Source organism: Furipterus horrens, unplaced genomic scaffold, assembly GCF_987537825.1.
Source record: "Furipterus horrens unplaced genomic scaffold, mFurHor1.1.pri manual_scaffold_5, whole genome shotgun sequence".
In the NCBI taxonomy this organism is placed as follows: domain Eukaryota; kingdom Metazoa; phylum Chordata; class Mammalia; order Chiroptera; family Furipteridae; genus Furipterus; species Furipterus horrens.
In genome coordinates, this window is record NW_028327175.1 from 170986178 (window position 1) to 171001460 (window position 15283).

The 15283-nt window shown below is 38.1% G+C and overlaps 1 pseudogene; it reads right to left on the bottom strand.

Annotated features, from left to right (window-relative positions):
- Positions 1-12784: 12784 nt before the first annotated feature.
- On the bottom strand, positions 12785-14493 carry LOC150010376 (eukaryotic peptide chain release factor GTP-binding subunit ERF3A pseudogene; annotated as a pseudogene).
- Between the last annotated feature and the right edge of the window lie 790 nt (positions 14494-15283).

A 15283-nucleotide genomic window follows, 5' to 3' on the forward strand; every position in this document is an offset into this window, starting at 1 on the left:
GCTTTAGGAGGACTTTATAAAAACAACATTGAGATGCCATTAGTAATTTAGACAATTATTTTTTCTTTATTTGGAGCACTTTGAAATAACTTTTCATAAAATTGCACACATACAGTGTTTGCAAACTTGAAAATCTCTTTTTGGGTAAACTCACTTATCTTTCAATATTTCCAGCCTATATTTTTCTCTCATCATTTCACTTACCCTTAATAGGAGAAAACATTCATTATTATATAAAATAAGGAAAATTGTGACTAACGAGAATTCACATCAGTTTCCAAATTATGCCTAGAGTTGCCATATTCATTTTTGTCATTATATCTGTGGATAAACTATTACTTCAGGAACCTCATTACCTCAGGCCTGGCACAGCTCAAGTGTCTCCAAAAAGCTGAATTGCTTTGTCTTTGGGTCTACAGAGGCTTCATATCCCTCTTCAGTATTTGTTCACCTTTTGATTTCTCTCTTGTTCAACCTTAATGAATCCTGCTACCTTTGTATACAACCACTGTCCATACCTGTGGAGGCTGGGAAAATTAAATGTGGCATACAGATAAAAGTATTTATTTAAAGACAGAGGATGGTTGCAATTCAGTACCTGTGTAGTTTTTCATAGTAAGCATGTGATCTTTCCATTAGGTAGAATGTGTATACTTCAAGCTTCTGCTTCATTTATGGAAATATGTGGATTGCATCTCTGACTCATCAGACTTTGGGGCTTTCTGCACCTTCAAGCCATAATTTTAGTGTGCCTTTTGAAGACACATCCTCCCTTGTACCCTAGGTAGAATGGAAAAGACTTTCTTTCTTGACTGTGCCACTGTGGCTTACATAGGCAACATGATGGGGAGAAGATTATGTTTCCAATTATTTCTAATACCTCCTAAGAATCCAAGATACTCAACACTTAAAATACATAATTATGCATAGAGAGTCAGAATTGGGACATTTGGAAAGTGATTACAGCAAAGTCCAGTTTGAGAATTAAGATAATTTTAAGTAAGAAAAAAAAAAATCATGACATGGAATCCTGATGGCAGCAGGAACCACCCAAGTCACCTGACTCAGCAGGACAGTAGTGGGAATGATGTCACAAATAAAGCAACCTAAGTAATTGTCCTTCTTATTTGTAACATTTTCCATAAAAAAAAAACATATCCCATGCCCCCTGTATGGCTCTTCATCACCCTAGACCCTTAAGAGTCATTTGGGGGAATTTAAACCTGAAGTTCAAACCTGAGCCACTCAGTTGCCTGTGACTAGCATTGGAGCTAAGGAATCAGCAACCTTTCTTATAAACTTGAGGGTCCACACTCTTCAGCTATTTACATCTTTGCTGCCTTTGGTTTGTACATTTTTCCACCTTTTTATTTTAAAGTATATTTTATTGATTATGTTGTTACAGTTGACCCAATTTATTTTCTCTTTGCTCCCCTTTGCCCAGTAGCCCTCTTCCCTACAGCAGTTCCACCCCTCTTAGTTCATGTCTATGGGTCGTGCATATAAGTTCTTTGGCTTCACCCTTTACTATATTATTCTTAATTTCCCCTATCTATTTTGTACCAACCAATTATGCTTCTTAATCCCTGTACCATTTCCCCATTTCTCCCGCTTCCCCTTCCCAGCTGATGACCCTCCAAATGATCTCTATTCCTGTGATTCTATTCCTATTCTGGTTTTCTTAGTTGGATTTTGTTTTTATTTTTAGATTCAGTTGTTGATAGTTGTATTTGTTGTCATTTTAATGTTCATAGTTTTGATCTTCTTTTTCTTAAATAAATCCCTTTAACATGTCATATAATAATGGCTTTGTGATGATGAACTCCTTTAGCTTTACCTTGTCTGGGAAGCACCTTTGCTGCCCTTCCATTCTAAATGATAGCTTTACCAGATAGAGTAATCTTGGTTGTAGGTTCTTGCTTTTCCTCACTTTGAATTCTTCTTGCCAGTCCCTTCTTGCCCACAAGTTTCTTTTGAGAAATCAGCTGATAGTCTTATAGGCCTTCCTTTGTAGGTAACTCTCTGCTTTTCTCTTGCTACTTTTAAGAGTCTCTCTTTACCTTGAACCTTTGGCATATTAATTATAATGTGTCTTGATGTGGTCCTCTTTGGGTCTAGCTTGTTTGGGACTCTCTGTGCATCCCGGACTTGTATGTCTATTTCTTTTGCCAAATTTGGAAAGTTTTCCTTCATTATTTTTTCACATAGCTTTCATTTTCTTGCTCTTCCTCGTCTCCTTCTGGAACCCCTATAATTTGGATGTTGGCACGTTTAAAGTTATTCCAGAGGTTCCTAAGCCTCTCTTCATCTTTTTCAATTCTTGTTTTCTCATTCTGTACTGGTTGACTGTTTTTTTCTTCCTTATGTTCCAAATCATTGATTTGAACCCTAGTCTCTTTCCCTTCACCATTGGTTTTGTGTGGATTTTCCTTTGTTTCATTTAGCATAGCCTTCACTTCTTCCTTTCTGCATTTGTCATTCTTAAGCATATCTGTCAAGCCCGTGAGCAACTTTAACAATCAGTTTTAGACTCTACATCTGTTAGGTTGGCTCTCTCCTCATAGCTTAGTTCTATCATTGGAACCTTGATCTGTTCCCTCTTTTGGGCCATACTTCTCTGTCTTCTCATCTTGACAGGCTCCCTTGTTTGTTTGTCTCTATCTTAGGTAGAGCTGTCTCACCTGTTATGATGCAAAGGGCAGATCCTTAAGGATTCATCAGTACGGAGTGACCCATTTCACCATGGTGTGGCACTTTATGTGGGGGAGAGGTCTGAGAGGGAACAATGCCACTTGCTCAGCACTTGTCCCTTTTTCCAGGCACTTATCCCACTTCTAGTATGGGACTGGTGCCCCTCTAACTGTTGCCTTGGCTGTCGTTTCCAGAGTGGGTGGGTCTGCAGACATTCTAGGACTATGTAGGCCCTTTAAATAAGAGAACTCTGTTGAGAGACTGGCAGTATCTGCCTCCACCCCAACCCCCACTGGTTTTCACAGTCAGAAGCAATGAGGCTTTATTTTCCCTGGAACTGGAACTGTGAGGTGTGTGGTCTGGTCTGGTCCTGGGAGTGCTCCCCAGGTGTCCCTCACTAATTTTTGAAGTGTGTGACTGTACTTTCTGCCAGCCTGCTGCTGCCACAGCCACCACACTGCTTCCTCTCCTCCCTGGCTCCACCTCTCTTACATGTCTGGCGGAATATTCCTTCTTTATATTTTTGTTTGTTGGACTTTCATGCACCTCGATTTTCTGGAACTTCTGGTTGTCTCTAGTTTTAAGGTAGCTGTATTCCTTCTTAGTTGTCAAGGGAGATGCAGAGTGTCTATCTAGGCCTCTATCTTGGCCGTAAGTCTGGTTTGCACATTTTGATGCCAGTAGTTCCTCCATAAAATGTCACATACTAAAATGGCCCAGCGTAGTCATGTAACACTCTACTATTACTACTCAAACCCTTTACATTTCTCCCAGGTTGAGAGAGAGGAAAGGTCACTATTAGATTCTGTGGAAATCCTTAAAATAAAGAAGGTATTTAGAAATATCTGGGGTTGAATACCACTGATGAATATTGCTGTATCTGTTGTTACTTTCTATATGATACAAATAGTATGTCAATTTGTATAAGTGACTACCATGATATCCTACCTTTAATTAGGAGCAAACTGGACTCATATTATATTCTTTTCTCTCTCACGTGAAATCCAGACCAAAAGGCCTTGATTATAATCTCAGTAAAACCAGTGAGAATGGAGGCCTTTGATGTTCTGAGCATGTGCTAGCCACTTTCTCCATAATTATGCTTCATATAGTTTTAGTATCTTCATTTTATAAATTAGAAGCTAGGAATTTAGAGAATAAGGAACTTTTGTTTATAAAATATTAAGAGATGAATTCAAACACAAGTCTCGGGTGTTTTCCTACTTCTTCACACTGACAAATTTTCACACTGATGAAATGCTATCCAGGCCATCCAGTACAAAACAACAGTGAAAAGAACCTTATTCTTAATGTCAGAAAACCTGGGCCATATTCTAACTCCAGTAGATTCCAACTAAGTGAACTTTAACCCCCAGAGAAGCCAATGACATCTTAAATTTGGTAACCATCATTACCTTGCTTTCCTTATAGGTGTCCCTAAGCAACATGATGACTAGTATGAAGGCTTCATTCTATACTATATTCAACAATAAAGAACTCTGACCTCTATCTTCTCCCCTTGTTTCCTTTTTTTATAGATGTATAATTGAAGATGGCATTAGTTTTATATGTACAGCATAATAATCCAATATCTTTATCAATTCAATTAGAACAATATTTACTCCAAGATCTCTAGGGAACCTTACTGACTATGCCATTTTAAATCCTGTTTTGTACATTTTGGAGAAAAGACTTAATTTCATCCTACATATTAGGTGTGGGACCATTTTGGATATTCTGGTAGTTGATTATCAAAGTTCTCCACCATCAGGGATAGGCAGTAGAGGACAGGGGTTAAGTGGATTGAAATAACTTCTTGGATATGTTTCTTAATATTTATGAACCCATGTATCTTTTTTAAATTAGTAATCATAATTTTGAAATGCCAATATTTTGAGTGGTATTAATAAGTAAGCGGTAACCCATACTATTATACTACTGTTGGTAAAAATCTTCCAAAGTTTACCATTCTGTCTCCAGAAACATGGAGATGGACATGCATGCCAACTTTGATCCTAATATTTCTACTAAATAGTCAGGGGGTCCCTTGTACACACAAACCTCACAATTCTAATGCTTTTATACTCTAAATTATTTGAAAAGATATATGATGTTGGCTTCACTGATCCACACTGAAATGTTTTAGGAATGGCTCGTTCATAAAATTCTTAGCTCCTTCTCCACTCCTTTCAACTAGCTACATGTCCAAAAAAACAGTTCCAGAGTACTTTTACTTTCCTTTGTTTCTCCCCAAAACTGCACAGTAAATGCATTATTTGTTCATTCTTTAAAGAAAAATATTGAGTGCTTAGTAATGTCCGGCTTTGTAAATGTATGCTTGGGAGAGAAGTAAAGCACTAGTGTTATCTAATTACATTTCAAAAGATGATTTTGGTTTCTTTGTGGAAAATAATGAGTGTGTGGTGGGGGTGGTGAGATCATCCTTAGTTACAAAGGAATCATAATATTCCCAGAAAGAAATTTGAGATGTAATTTGAAGAGAAAAGAAACAGGTCATGCTGGTGAATTGCATGTGCAGAGGAGAGAGGGAAAGACAAAGACTTCTTGATTTCTGGCAAGAATATCTTGGTAGGTGTTCTTGTATTTAGTTAGAAACACTGGAAGATGAGTAGGTTTGTGGGTAAAATCATGAGTTTGGAAAAATGTTTGAGTCTGATATAAGATATATACATAGATATGTCAAATAAGCAACTGAGTATATGAGCCTTGATTCTAAAGAATTCTGGATGAGATAAACACTGGAGACTCTATAGATAATAAGTGATATTTAACCTAGTTTTAATAGTATCTAAGAGTACACTGTATAGATTAGAAAGAAGATGGGTTCCAGGTTTAGGCACGGATGATCCTCAGGTATGGTAAAGTAGAGGAGAGCAAGTCAGGAAAATGTAACTCAGACCTGCATGGTGAGGTTGAGGGAAATCAGGAGACTATGCTGTTTCAAAACCAAGAAAGAGATGAGTGTATTTCAAGAACGACAGTGGGGCCAATTATATGGAAGGCTATTGTGAGATTGAGAAAGATGATTAGACCATATTCATTGAATTTGGCAATATGGGAGTTGTTGGTGACCATTGCAGAAAATTTAGTGGAGTAGTTAGGGCAGAAGCCAGGTTGGAGTGACCTGAATTGCTTACTGGAAAGTGAAAAAGCACAGGGAGTGTTTGTTGACATCTCTTTTAGAAAGAAGTTTGGCTGAGAGGGGCGGCAGAGAAGTGGGTTGGTTGGTGGAGGGCGTATGGAGTGAAGGAAGTTGTTTTGCTTTAAAAAATGATACACTAGAGCTGCATTTATAAACTGAAGTTTGTGAACCATCAGTGGTCTTAAAATAACTTTGAGTTCCAATCATTATTTAAAAAATTAGCTAGACTAAAATACAACATAGAGTACACATCTCGTAGGGTGAAGGTAAGAATTTTATAGACTATATTGTGAAATATTTATAAATAGTTACATATTTACACACATATATATTGGATTATAATATAAAATATTTTTCCTAGTGTGGATGACAGTGTAAAAAGTTTGGAAGCTGCCACACCTGGAAATATTTGCATGGTAACAGGGATAATCTAGTAGAGCAAGAATTGATGCTACAGAAAAAAGGGAAAACCAAAGGAGTAAAGTTCTTGAGCAGGAATGGGGAACTCTTCACTCAATTTTTTTAACCTTTTCTCATCCACTTACCATATGGCTTCTACCAGTAGACATCACTAACCCTGAGCATAAATAAACAAGTCCCATAACTTTGCAACTATGTATCATAGGGTGTAAAGAACTATCTTGTTGTCAACAGTAATGATTTATCATAGGCACTGTGTTATGGACTTAATTCTTTCCCCCCAAATTCTTATATTGAGGTGCCATAACCCCTAGTACTTCAGAATGTGACTGAATTTGGAGATGAAGTTTCTTAAGAGGTAATAAAGTTAAAATTAGGTAACTTGTATGGACCCTTATCCAGTATGACTTATGGATTTAAAAGATGAGAAAGTTTGGACAAGACACATACAGAGAGAGGACCACGTGAAGATATGGAGAGAACACAATCATCTGCAAGGCAAGGAGAGAGTCCTCTGAAGAAATCAATCCTGCCAACAACTTGCTCTTGGATTTCTAGTCTCCAGAATTGTGAGAAGATACATTTTTGTTGTGTGAGCATCTCAGTCTGTGGTATTTTGTTATGGCAGCTATAGTAGGCTAATATCATGCCTAGTATATCATATAGTGTCTTTTGACTGTTTCTACACTCTGAGGTATTGAGGATTTGGATCACAAATGCCTGTTATAGATGATAAAACTGAGATGTAGAAATAAATGGCTTACCCAAGGTCAGGGATCAAAATAGCTAGTAAATGTAAAATAAATTTTAAAAATTATAGTACCAGTGTTTTTGCCATTACAAAGCCTATATAACAGGCCTTTTGAGCATGCTGTGCCTACAGTGGAAGATGTGACTATTTGTTGGTCCATTTATTATGACCAAAAGTTGCATTTCTTTGCAAGTATAGATTTTGACATTTTATAAAATAAAATTAAACACTTAAAAACTTCAGAAAGTCCAAAGATGATGTATATTAACATTTAAAAATTATCACTTTATGTAGCCCATGAAATTATACAGTCCAATGAACTTCTGAAAGTTTTAGCTTCTTAATGAGACATTATAAAACTTTATCAGTGCAGGGGAACAGAGATAGCTGATTTTTAAAATCGTATTAATGAGCTATGACATTTATGAAAACAAGCACTTGGGAATATCTCAATAAAGTAATAATCTGTTGTTACTTTGGTTACCTGATACAAACACATTAAATGAGTGATCTCAGTAAAGTCAGGAAAGTTGCTTTCCATCTTTCTGCATTTACTAAGAGTCCATTACACTGGGGAATAAGACATGACTTCAAAATAACTTGTTAGTGAATAAAAAGGAATGTGTGTGTGTGTGTGTGTGTGTGAATCATGCTTCAGTGTTATGAGTATTTTTATGAATGTCACTTTATGAAAATGTACAAGAGTTTTTCCAGGGTACAAACCTAAATATCAAATTGTTGAGTTGCAAGTTGTGTCTGTGTTCAGCTGTTTGTAATGCTAAATAGATCTCAGTTTATCCTCCTTTTATGCATACCATCCAGTTTCCCCACAACCTATAGTCAGATATATTGATTTTTCACAATCTATTAAGCATTTTTTGATAGCTGATTATTGTAAGATTATTACTGATTGACCACTATTACAGCTTTAATGTCACTTGAATTTCTCCTTATTTCAATTGACTGTTCATATAATTTACCCATTTTTTGGTTTGTCTTTTTTTCTTACAAATCAATTTGTCCATGTTCCTTTTGCACATTGTATAATATTCATTTCTTTGACAGACAAAGGTGAAACACTGGACAGCAGTACGTTTTTATTCCCACTTTTCTTAAGACAAGTTTTATCTTGTAAAACTTTTCAATATTAATGTTCTTATATGTTTATTTTTTCTTTTTTGTTTTTCCTTTGTTGTGTCTCTATCTTCATATCATCAACATATTCTCTATATTATATTCCCAGATTTAGATATGTGTTTATCTGATTTAAGTTGTTAATCCAACAGAATTTTTATTGTTTCTTTTTGTTACTTTATTTTTTGGAGTGCAGTAGAGATCCAATTGTTTTTCTTTTCTCCATATATATAGCCAGTTATTCTTGCAATGTTCAATGAATAGTCTATCTTTTGCTCACAAATTTGTAGCCTGTTATATTTGAAGTTCACATAAGGTACATGAATTCATTTTAAAGATATTTATTCTGTTATTTTCTTTATTTGCCTATCCTTTCAACTAAAAATGTCGTCGGCAGCCATCCGTCTCGAGAGACGATGGTGTAGCTTCTTAAGAGTCTATCTGCACCGCCGAGAATGGTTGTGCAGTCCGACTCGGGAGTGACACGGTATCTGTCTCCTCCCGTGTTGAATCGACATCTTGCGATGACGCTGGAGTGTCCTCTCCAGTGAAGCTGAAGCTACAGAGCCTGGGCAGGGTGATATGGAGGGTCTGCTGTTGCCCATGCAGCAGACCCCCTCTCTCTTCGCAGCTGAAGGGTCCAAGGGAAAGACGGAGTCAATACAGCTTGGTTTCAGGTGCGCCGCAGGAGTTGCCGGTGTTGACTACAACGTCAAACCGCCTTAGGGACTCTGGCTCCGGATTTTCTGTCGGGGTTTACTCCCTTAGCCTTTCCCCTGAAGAGGTATGCCGCAAGGCAGCGGAGTTTTTTTTTTTTTTTTGGAATCAGAGTTTTCCTTCTCTGATGTGCCCTGACTGGAAGATCGAACCAGCGACACTTAGCTCGCAGGCCGACGCTCAATCCACTGAGCCAAACCAGCCAGGGCTAACTAAATATATAGCTTTATGGTAATACCTGGTATCAGTTAAGCTAAGTTAACTCATCTTTTACTTTGACAGATATTGACCTATAACTCATCCATATATATTTTAGCATGAAGTTGCTACATTTTATGGAAACACTGATAGGATTTTGATTGTAGTTGCTTTGATTTTATAAATTAATGTGTTATCTTTAGGGATTTTAGGTATATGAACATGATGCATTTCTCATTTGTTTCCTTTTATGACATTTAATAAAATTATATTTTTAGCATAAAGTATTACATTTTTATTAGATTTAGTGTTATTATTTGTGCTATTATAAATGTAACTCTTTAAAATAAGATTTCCTAATGATTTGTTGGTGGTATAAAAGCATATAATTACTTTTTAGACATTGACTTTTATTCAGCAAACTTGCTGAACAGGCTTATTATTATAATGATTTATTTATTGATTTTCTTGGATTTTCTATGTGGACAGTCAGTGAATAAATATTTTGTTTTGTATTTTTAATCCTTGCCCTTTAAAATTTTTGTACTGGTATGCTCTGGTAAAAAATTTTTCATGTAATAAATAATAGAAATAGTAACCTCATGGACCCATTCACAAAACAATGCTAGCCCTTTTGCACCTCTTGTCATCTTGAATGACAACTGATACTGACAATTGATAGTAACAATTCGAACCTTAAAAACTGTTGAATTCTAAATATTTTCCCAATGAATTGTAAAATAAATATTTAACTGACTCTATCCTTACTCTCAATTATGCGTGCTCCATTATTTACTCATTATTAATTTATTCTGTAATTCTTTATTTTATTCAACACATATTTACTGATTGTTCACTATTGGCCAAACACCATGCTGGTTCTAGGGGATTCTAGGATGAATGTGACTAATAGTGTCCCTGCCCTCAAGAGAGATGGGCATTACACAGAAAATTACACTGTGGTTATTTCCTTACAATCCAATGGCTGTGTGAAGCATAGATGTAACGTGCTGTCAGAACACTCAGGAGACCAGAAGGGAAAGGGAATGGTGCTAATATATAGTTTGGAAGATCTGGAAAAGACAGAACTTGATTTAGAAGACAAGTATGAGTTAGACAGACAAAGGTGAAACACTGGACAGGCAAAGCGCTCCAAAAAGAGGATAGATGTAAACAAAATTGTTCTAAAAAGGGTATTCAATGAGAAGTTATTTTCTATGAATTTTAGAGAAGCATACCAATACAAAAATATAAAATTCATTCAGGGAAACAAATATCTATTGAATACCCCTATTTGGAAGATAATTTTTGTATTACTTTGTATTTTTTCCCTGGTTAGTGAGAAAGACTGAACCTTACTAGGGGGAGGGCCATGGTAGTTGGTACAAAGCCACCCAAGGTGATGGGTGCTTGTGCATTTGCTTCATCCACAGACCTGCAACCCAGTATTCCCATCATCTTTGCTCTGGCTCCATGTCTGGTTGTCCCTTTATTTTGATTTCCATTTTTCTGTCTGCAGCCATGGAAAACAATATTTAAATAAAACACAAAAAGCATTAGTGATTTAAAAAATAATTTCATTGGACACACTAACATCATCAAGAATAATCCAAGGCAATATTGACTGGGGGGATTTTGACAAGTTCAGGGTTTTTTAATACAGTCTTTCAACCAGTTTTCAGTGCAAGGCATGTGCTTGCTTAGAACTTGTGTTCTAAAAAAACAGGGCCTATGTAGAAAGAAAGCTCTGTTTTGCCAGCCCCACAAAGTAAAATGCTGTAGCCTGCATTTTCCTTCTCCTGTTTCAGGTATGAAGTTGATTTTAAAATTTAAAGAACTCATAGACACAGACAACAGTGTGGTGATTGTGGGGGGTAAGAGGGTGGAGGTGGAATAAGGGGTGTAAGGGGGACAAATGGTAATGGAAAAGAATAAAATAAAGGCAAAAATAGAAATAAAGTTAAAAAGAAAAAAATTTAACTGCAGTTTTGTTAAGATATGCTACCACTCTCAGATGTATCAAATATGCATTTCCTTTAAAAATCATATTACTATTTTGCCTTTTTTCACCAATGATACTTAAGCATAAGGGAGTAATAAAATGTTAGCATCTATTGAGTCATATGAGGAAAAGTAATATGGAAATTTATGATGTGTAAAGTGAAATGTATTGCTTCTAAAAATGTAAGAAAACTCAGAATGACAAGCCTGTACAAGCTGGCATTTTTTGATCACCCAAGGTGCACTTGCCTTGTATCTTGCCACTGAGATAGAAGACTAGGTTCTGTCTTCTTTTTATTTCCCCATTAAATCAGAGGCAGGGGTCTTAGGGTGTTTTGGGACTTCAGGAAGTCAAGCATTTTAGCAAACACATGTATTTGGTATATGAATAGAGGCCCGGTGCTCTGGAAAGCTTTGCATGCAGAGAGATTTAGGATCCTATTCTGACATTTCCTCATTTGAAGCATCTTCCACCAAAGACCCTCTTCACTCAGGCTTTGGCAGGTGTGATTGTCCCTTACATAAATGGTAGGTGCTTCTTGTTACACCGAGAGAAGCATGCTTTAGGTTGGACAGTGTAGAGTAGTTCACAAAAAAATGCATACTCCTTATAGAATCTTATCAAGGGAATTTGGAAAGGGGAACTCCATCTTTCTAGGGGACAATAATGTGCATTGATCTAGGGGTGTGATCAAAGCACTGGGTCAGACTTTTCAGCCTCATCTAGGCCTATTTTGAACCTCTGTGTACTGGAGGACTAATGACAACTCATTTAATAGGGACGTCCTGAGACACAAAACATTAGAAGCACAGGAAGACTCCATTTTTGACACAGTCGCACCACCACTGATGTGAGCTGCACTGTTCCTGAACTTTTTCATTAATCAACAAAAGAAGGAGGAGCTACACTTGCTTATTCTTTCTCGGTCATGGAGCAGTTAAGACAGCAAGGGTCCAGACTTACGAGGTCTGAGATGTAGGGTGGCTCTGCCAACACCACAGGGCCTCTGTGAATCATTAACTGTGAGATCATTTCCTAAGAGTCTTATCAGGCATATGGTGAGGGGATTTCCCATACATTATTATATGTATTTAACCATCAAGTGATAGTATGAGAAGAAATGAATTTACTCAATTTTATAGGTGAGGACACTGAGTCTGGAGGCAATTAAGACATTGGCCAAGGTCACAAGTAGGGGAGGTATGGGAGAGAGGGAATATTTAAACCCAGGAGTCTAATTCAAAAATGTATGCTCATAACTGCTATGCCGTGCAATTTTATTTTTTCAAATTGAATATTTTACTAAAATGGCAGTTGTTTTTGTAACATGTGCATGCATACTCATGTACTCAGAATGATCTGCCTTGGGGGAAAAATACTATGCGTGCCTATGGGATAAATGAAAAAAAATTGTATGTTTTAATTATCTTAGGCAATTATGGCTACATCACTTACAAAGCTATCGCCTATTCTGTCCAAAGAAGCCATTTGAGAGGGGAAGAAAAAAAATCTTGGGAGAAATTCAACAGTAGCATAGCAGAGCTCTCAGTATGAGAAAGCTGATGTAATTTGGATTTTGCTGTGAGTTTTGTCTTTGGAAAATGTGGGGAGAAGTTGGTCAATGGGAAGAAAATAAGAGAGGGCAGTGTGAAGTAGGCTTTTGTAGTCTGTTTCCTCACAATATTTTGTAGGGTCATCAAGACAGCACTTAGTCTTTCTCTGGCATGAGTTCCAGAACTTTCCCATTTGCAGTGGTGTTACCCTCATCTCTTAAGGTAAATTGATCCATCTGAGAAAAGTCTTTAAAGGCCTCAAAGCAGATGTTTCCTACTGTCCTTGAGCAAGCAATGCATAGTTGATCTTGTTTTATAAAACAGGGTCAAGTCTTATTTTTCTTGATTTTTTGTCTACCAAGCAAATTAAGGCTGTTATTTTGACTTCCTCAGTACTGGTATGACTATGGAGCGCCACTTTATAACCTGGGTCAATGATAGATTTGTGGTCTATAATCATTATCTGGGCATCAGATACACTTCCAGAATGACAAATATTATTAGGATCACAAAGGATCCTGGAAGAATTTTTCCTTCTTCAATTCCTTTTAGTCTTCTTTGGATGTTTTCACCCGGGGCTACGGAATCAATTTCAACATCATCAAAAAGGAGTCCAAGGAGTCATCACAAGCTACTGGCCTTTACAAATATGTAGGCCCCGGTTCCTGCTTTCCCAGGACCACAGTGCCCATATCCTGTATCAATCCACAGTTGTTAGCCTGGTTGGTCCATCAATTGATCTATTGAAGTCTGAAAAATTATCCAGATAAGGATTAAATGGTAATTTACTCCAATGTACGAAGGACAGAAGTCTGACTGCGCTTTAAGATTTGCTCCAGTTGGTCCTGAGCAAGACAGAAAATGAATGTGTGTTTTGGGATTGAAGCCAACTTTTTTCATATTCATATCTCTCATTGCTCCAATTCACAGTTGGATCATCCATCTCATTAAATAAGCACAATTGTTTTATACCTGCTATAGTTGCCAACATTGCATGTTCTCTTATCTGTCCTCCTTTTTCAAATCCAGCTTCACACTCCCCCTTCCTGGCAGAGATAACCAGTACAGCCAAGTCAGCTTGAGAAGCACCACCATCATATTTGAGACAAAACTCTTGTGGGCCAGGGGAATCCAGAATTATGAAATGCTGCTTCTCTGTTTCAAAATAGTCTTCACCCACTTCTACTGTTTTATCCTTACCTAGATTTTCCTGATTTGTGTGTAAGCCCCAAGACAAGTACCAGGTTTCTCTGTTTTCCTCTTTAGCTTCTCTTCCATATTTCTCATGTTCTTTTGTCAACCATTACAATCAGATGCATTATTTGTCCTGCTGTGGTTGACTTGCCAGCATCTGCATTCCCAATGAATATCACATTTATGTGTTCTTTTTCAGTATCATCTGGTGGTGCAAACACAGATGTAGGTCTTGGTGGTTCCTCTTCCTCCTCCATCATTTCTTGGGCATTTTCTTCTGGAGACCTTCTATCTCCCGGGGAACCATCCCCTGCTCTGCTTCACTTATTTCCTCTCTGTGCGACTATGATTCTTCTGGGGAATTTGTCTCTCCATTTTCTACAACAGGTTCTGAAAACTTCATGCTAGCAGCTGCACCTTCAGGCAAGACGATTCCTCTAGAGAATCTCCCACAGGGGCCAAAGGGCCTCACTTGCTGCTGCAGGCACCCTGGTTGTTGGTAGAGGCACCGTCTGGGGATGGGGTGGCTGGGCCAGCCCAAGGAAGCAGAAATGTAGGGACTCGGCCACGTGGGTGTTGGCGATGATGGGTTTGGCGCTGACTTTGAGTTGCTAGCTGAAAGCTGTGCTGAGGTGTTCATGCTGGGCCCCTCAAGGGTCTGTGGGCTGCTGCTTGGGCCCAGCCTGGGAGCTTCTGTGCCCAACTGGTCCCAGCAGCTGGGTGCAGAGTTGCCACAGCTGCCACTACTTACTACTGTCTGGATCCATGATGGGAAGCAGGGGACACGGCAGGTCTGCGGCGAAAGAGTGCAGGGGGGAAATAGAGGGGCTGCACTGGACTCCGGAAGCAGTGAGGCAGAAGATCCAGGGGACTAGCAACCCAATTCCTGGCATTGTCACTGGGCAAGGTCCAGTCCAGACTCCACACAGTCTGGTGGAGGACAGTGTGTGTGACTCAACCCTCTTCATGTGTGTAACTGGATTTCCTCCCACCCAACCCCCTGCCAAGCAACTTTAAAGCCCTGTCTCTCCTTCTTCCAGGCTTAATGAGAAAGATGAATGACATCGTTGTGAGGAAGCTCTGCGAATTATGATACAGTTTGAAAAATGTGAATTATGTGAGTTATTTTCTTTGTTCCAGATTGTTGATACCTTCTGTTTATGTAAAGGGCACAGTATTTATAAACATTGATTTAATTTATGTAGCACTTGCCCTTTGAGGAGCTTATTCATAAAACAGTCCATTACTCCAAAGAACAATTCTTATACTGCTGGTGCTCTGGTCTGCAGAGATCGACTGCTCCCCAGAAGCTTTCCCTAAGTGGGGAAAGTTCTAAGAAGAGCCTTCATCAATGAAAACTTTCTTCTTGGTGCCACCTTTTCCCAAGTTGTAACATACAGATGGCCATTTGTTGGTGCAAATACTTTGTGGGTTAGCCCTACCTTCTCCGCCTATCAGGG